Below are 7,289 nucleotides of genomic sequence, written 5' to 3'. Positions count from 1 at the left end.
TGAAACCCCTTCCCCACACACTGAAATCCCTTCCTCAGAAACTGAAACACATCCCCACACGCTGAAACTCCTTCCTCACACACTGAAACCCATCCCCACACACTGAAACCCCTTCCCCACACACTGAAACCCCTTCCCCACACACTGAAACCCTTCCCCACACACTGAACAAAATTCCCCGCACACTGAAACACTTCCCCACACACTGATACACCTTCCCCACACACTGGAACCCCTTCCCCAGGCACTGAAACCCCATCCCCACACACTGCAACACATTCCCACACACTGAAACACCTTCCCCACACACTGAAACCCCTTCCCCACACACTGAAACCCTTCCCCATACACTGAAACCCATTCACCACAAACCGAAACACATTCCCCACACACTGAAACCCCTTCCCCACACGCTGAAACGCCTTCCGCACACAGAGAAACCCTTCCCCACACACTGAAACACCTTCCCCACAAACTGAATCCCCTTCCCCACACACTGAAACCCCTTCCGCACACAGTGAAACCCTTCACCACACACTGAAACCCCTTCCCCACACACTGAAATCCCTTCCTCAGAAACTGAAACACATCCCCACACACTGAAACCCCTTCCCCCCACACTGAAACCCTTCCCCAAACTCTGAAACGCCTTCCCCACACACTGAAACCCCTTCCCGACAAACTGAAACCCTTACCCACACTCTGAAACCCCTTCCCCACACACTGAAACCCATCTCCACACACTGAAAACAATCCCCACACAGTGAAACACCTTCCCCACACACATAAACCGTTCCCCACACACTGAAACACATCCCCACACACTGAAACAAATCCCCACACACTGACGCACCTTCCCCACACACTGAAACCATTACCCACACTCTGAAACCCCTTTCCCACACACTGAAACCCCTTCCCCACACACCGAAACACCTTACCCACACACTGAAACACCTTCCCTACACACAGAAACCCCTTCCGCACACACTGAAACCCATCCCCACACACTGAAACCCATCCCCACACACTGAAACCCCTACCCCTTACACTGAAACCCCTTCCCCACACACTGAAACACCTTCCCCACACACAGAAACACCTTCCCCATACAAATAAACCCCTTCTGCACACACTGAAACCCATCCCAACACACTGAAACCCATCCCCACACACTAAAAACCATCCCCACACACTGAAACACCTTCCCCACAAATTGAAACCCCTTCCGCACACACTGAAACACCTTACCCACAGACTGACATCCTTCCCCAGACACTGAAACACCTTCCCCACACAGTGAAACACATCCCCACACACTGAAACACATCCCTACACACTGAGACACATCCCCACACTCTGAAACACAACCCCACACACTGCAACACCTTCCGCACACACTGACACCCCTTCACCACACACCGAAACCCATCCCCACACACTGAAACACCTTCCCCACACAGTGAAACACATCCCCACACACGGAAACACATCCCTACACACTGAAGCACATCCCCACGCACTGAAACACCTTCCCCACAAACTGAAACCCCTTGCCCACACACTGAAACACCTTCCCCACACACTGAAACACCTTCCCCACACACTGAACTCCCATCCCCACACACTGAAACCCTTCCCCACACTCTGAAACCCCTTCCCCACACACTGAAACACCTTCCCCACAAACTGTAACACCTTCCCCACACACGGAAACCCCTTCCGAACACAATAAAACCCATCCCCACAAAATGACACCCATCCCCACACACTGATACCCCTTCCGCACACAGAGAAACCCATCCCCACACACTGAAACCCCTTCCCCACACACTGAAATACATCCCCACACACTGAAACCCTTCCCCACACACTGAAACCCCTTCCCCACACACTGAAGCACATCCCCACGCACTGAAACACATTCCCCACACACTGAAACACCTTCCCCACACACTGAAACCCCTTCCCCACACACTGAAACCCTTCCCCATACACTGAAACCCATTCACCACAAACCGAAACACATTCCCCACACACTGAAACCCCTTCCCCACACGCTGAAACGCCTTCCGCACACAGAGAAACCCTTCCCCACACACTGAAACACCTTCCCCACAAACTGAATTCCCTTCCCCACACACTGAAACCCCTTCCGCACACAGTGAAACCCTTCACCACACACTGAAACCCCTTCCCCACACACTGAAATCCCTTCCTCAGAAACTGAAACACATCCCCACACACTGAAACCCCTTCCCCCCACACTGAAACCCTTCCCCAAACTCTGAAACGCCTTCCCCACACACTGAAACCCCTTCCCGACAAACTGAAACCCTTACCCACACTCTGAAACCCCTTCCCCACACACTGAAACCCATCTCCACACACTGAAAACAATCCCCACACAGTGAAACACCTTCCCCACACACATAAACCGTTCCCCACACACTGAAACACATCCCCACACACTGAAACAAATCCCCACACACTGACGCACCTTCCCCACACACTGAAACCATTACCCACACTCTGAATCCCCTTTCCCACACACTGAAACCCCTTCCCCACACACCGAAACACCTTAACCACACACTGAAACACCTTCCCTACACACAGAAACCCCTTCCGCACACACTGAAACCCATCCCCACACACTGAAACCCATCCCCACACACTGAAACCCCTACCCCTTACACTGAAACCCCTTCCCCACACACTGAAACACCTTCCCCACACACAGAAACACCTTCCCCATACAAATAAACCCCTTCTGCACACACTGAAACCCATCCCAACACACTGAAACCCATCCCCACACACTGAAAACCATCCCCACACACTGAAACACCTTCCCCACAAATTGAAACACCTTCCGCACACACTGAAACACCTTACCCACAGACTGACATCCTTCCCCAGACACTGAAACACCTTCCCCACACAGTGAAACACATCCCCACACACGGAAACACATCCCTACACACTGAGACACATCCCCACACTCTGAAACACAACCCCACACACTGCAACACCTTCCACACACACTGACACCCCTTCCCCACACACCGAAACCCATCCCCACACACTGAAACACCTTCCCCACACAGTGAAACACATCCCCACACACGGAAACACATCCCTACACACTGAAGCACATCCCCACGCACTGAAACACCTTCCCCACAAACTGAAACCCCTTGCCCACACACTGAAACACCTTCCCCACACACTGAAACACCTTCCCCACACACTGAACTCCCATCCCCACACACTGAAACCCTTCCCCACACTCTGAAACCCCTTCCCCACACACTGAAACACCTTCCCCACAAACTGTAACACCTTCCCCACACACGGAAACCCCTTCCGCACACAATAAAACCCATCCCCACAAAATGACACCCATCCCCACACACTGATACCCCTTCCGCACACAGAGAAACCCATCCCCACACACTGAAACCCCTTCCCCACACACTGAAATACATCCCCACACACTGAAACCCTTCCCCACACACTGAAACCCCTTCCCCACACACTGAAGCACATCCCCACGCACTGAAACACATTCCCCACACACTGAAACACCATCCCTGCACACTGAAACACTTCCCCAAACACTGAAACCCATTCACCACACACTGAAACCCCTTCCCCACACACTGAAACGCCTTCCGCACACACTGAAACCCCTTCCGCACACACTGAAACACCTTCCCCACACATTGAAACACCTTCCCCACACACAGGAACCCCTTCCCCAGGCACTGAGACCCCATCCCCACACACTGCAACACATCCCCACACACTGAAACACCTTCCCCACACACTGAAACCCCTTCCCCACACACTGAAACCCTTCCCCAAACACTGAAACCCATTCACCACAAACCGAAACACATTCCCCACACACTGTAACCCCTTCCGCACACGCTGAAACGCCTTCCGCACACACTGAAACTCCTTCCGCACACACTGAAACAGCTTCCCCACAGACTGAAGCCCCTACCCCACACGCTGAAACCCCTTCTGCACATACTGAAACACCTTCCCCACACACTGAAACCCCTTCCCCACACACTGAAACCCCTTCCACACACAGAGAAACCCTTCCCCACACACTGAAACACCTTCCCCACACACTGAATCCCCTTCCCCACACACTGAAACCTTTCCGCACACAGTGAAACCCTTCCCCACACACTGAAACCCCTTCCCCACACACTGAAATCCCTTCCTCAGAAACTGAAACACATCCCCACACGCTGAAACCCCTTCCCCACACACTGAAACCCCTTCCCCACACACTGAAACCCTTCCCCACACACTGAACAAAATTCCCCGCAAACTGAAACACTTCCCCACACACTGATACACCGTCCCCACACACTGGAACCCCTTCCCCAGGCACTGAAACCCCATCCCCACACACTGCAACACATTCCCACACACTGAAACACCTTCCCCACACACTGAAACCCCTTCCCCACACACTGAAACCCTTCCCCAAACACTGAAACCCATTCACCACAAACCGAAACACATTCCCCACACACTGAAACCCCTTCCCCACACGCTGAAACGCCTTACGCACACAGAGAAACCCTTCCCCACACACTGAAACACCTTCCCCACAAACTGAATCCCCTTCCCCACACACTGAAACCCCTTCCGCACACAGTGAAACCCTTCACCACACACTGAAACCCCTTCCCCACACACTGAAGCACATCCCCACGCACTGAAACACATTCCCCACACACTGAAACACCATCCCTGCACACTGAAACACTTCCCCAAACACTGAAACCCATTCACCACACACTGAAACCCCTTCCCCACACACTGAAACGCCTTCCGCACACACTGAAACCCCTTCCGCACACACTGAAACACCTTCCCCACACATTGAAACACCTTCCCCACACACTGGAACCCCTTCCCCAGGCACTGAGACCCCATCCCCACACACTGCAACACATCCCCACACACTGAAACTCCTTCCCCACACACTGAAACCCCTTCCCCACACACTGAAACCCTTCCCCAAACACTGAAACCCATTCACCACAAACCGAAACACATTCCCCACACACTGTAACCCCTTCCGCACACGCTGAAACGCCTTCCGCACACACTGAAACTCCTTCCGCACACACTGAAACAGCTTCCCCACAGACTGAAGCCCCTACCCCACACGCTGAAACCCCTTCTGCACATACTGAAACACCTTCCCCACACACTGAAACCCCTTCCCCACACACTGAAACCCCTTCCACACACAGAGAAACCCTTCCCCACACACTGAAACACCTTCCCCACACACTGAATCCCCTTCCCCACACACTGAAACCTTTCCGCACACAGTGAAACCCTTCCCCACACACTGAAACCCCTTCCCCACACACTGAAATCCCTTCCTCAGAAACTGAAACACATCCCCACACGCTGAAACCCCTTCCCCACACACTGAAACCCCTTCCCCACACACTGAAACCCTTCCCCACACACTGAACAAAATTCCCCGCAAACTGAAACACTTCCCCACACACTGATACACCGTCCCCACACACTGGAACCCCTTCCCCAGGCACTGAAACCCCATCCCCACACACTGCAACACATTCCCACACACTGAAACACCTTCCCCACACACTGAAACCCCTTCCCCACACACTGAAACCCTTCCCCAAACACTGAAACCCATTCACCACAAACCGAAACACATTCCCCACACACTGAAACCCCTTCCCCACACGCTGAAACGCCTTACGCACACAGAGAAACCCTTCCCCACACACTGAAACACCTTCCCCACAAACTGAATCCCCTTCCCCACACACTGAAACCCCTTCCGCACACAGTGAAACCCTTCACCACACACTGAAACCCCTTCCCCACACACTGAAATCCCTTCCTCAGAAACTGAAACACATCCGCACACACTGAAACCCCTTCCCCCCACACTGAAACCCTTCCCCAAACTCTGAAACGCCTTCCCCACACACTGAAACCCCTTCCCGACAAACTGAAACCCTTACCCACACTCTGAAACCCCTTCCCCACACACTGAAACCCATCCCCACACACTGAAAACAATCCCCACACACTGAAACACCTTCCCCACACACATAAACCGTTCCCCACACACTGAAACACATCCCCACACACTGAAACAAATCCCCACACACTGACGCACCTTCCCCACACACTGAAACCATTACCCACACTCTGAAACCCCTTCCTCACACACTGAAACCCCTTCCCCACACACCGAAACACCTTACCCACACACTGAAACACCTTCCCCACACACAGAAACCCCTTCCGCACACACTGAAACCCATCCCCACACACTGAAACACATCCCCACACACTGAAACCCCTTCCCCTTACACTGAAACCCCTTCCCCACACACTGAAACACCTTCCCCACACACAGAAACACCTTCCCCATACAAAGAAACCCCTTCTGCACACACTGAAACCCATCCCAACACACTGAAACCCATCCCCACACACTGAAAACCATCCCCACACACTGAAACACCTTCCCCACAAATTGAAACCCCTTCCGCATACACTGAAACACCTTCCCCACAGACTGACACCCTTCCCCAGACACTGAAACGCCTTCCCCACACACTGAAACCCATTCCCCACGCACTGAAACCCCTTCCCCACCCAATGAAACACTTCCCCACACCCTGAAACCCCTTTCCCACACACTGAAACCCCTTCTCAACACACTGAAACCCCTTCCCCACACACTGAAACGGCTTCCCCACAAACTGAAACACTTTCCCCACACACCGAAACCCCTTCCCCACACACGGAAACCCCTTCCAAACACACTGAAACACCTTCCCCACACACTGAAACCCTTCCCCACACACTGAAACACCTTCCCCACACACTGAAACACTTCCCCACACACTGAAACATCTTCCCCACACACTGGAACCCCTTCCCCACACACTGAAAGCACATCCCCACACACTGAAACACCTTCCCCACACTCTGAACCCCAATCCGCACACACTGCAACACATCCCCACACACTGAAACACCTTCCCCACACACTGAAACCCCTTCCTCACACACTGAAACCCTTCCCCAAACACTGAAACACCTTCCCCACAAACTGAATCCCCTTCCCCACACACTGAAACCCGTTCCGCACACAGTGAAACCCTTCCAAACACTGTGAAACCCATTCACCACAAACTGAAACACATTCCCCAATCACTGAAACCCCTTCCCCACACACTGAAACCCCTTCTGCA

This window comes from Heterodontus francisci, chromosome X, assembly GCF_036365525.1.
Source record: "Heterodontus francisci isolate sHetFra1 chromosome X, sHetFra1.hap1, whole genome shotgun sequence".
Taxonomy (NCBI): domain Eukaryota; kingdom Metazoa; phylum Chordata; class Chondrichthyes; order Heterodontiformes; family Heterodontidae; genus Heterodontus; species Heterodontus francisci.
This window is presented reverse-complemented; position numbering follows the sequence as displayed.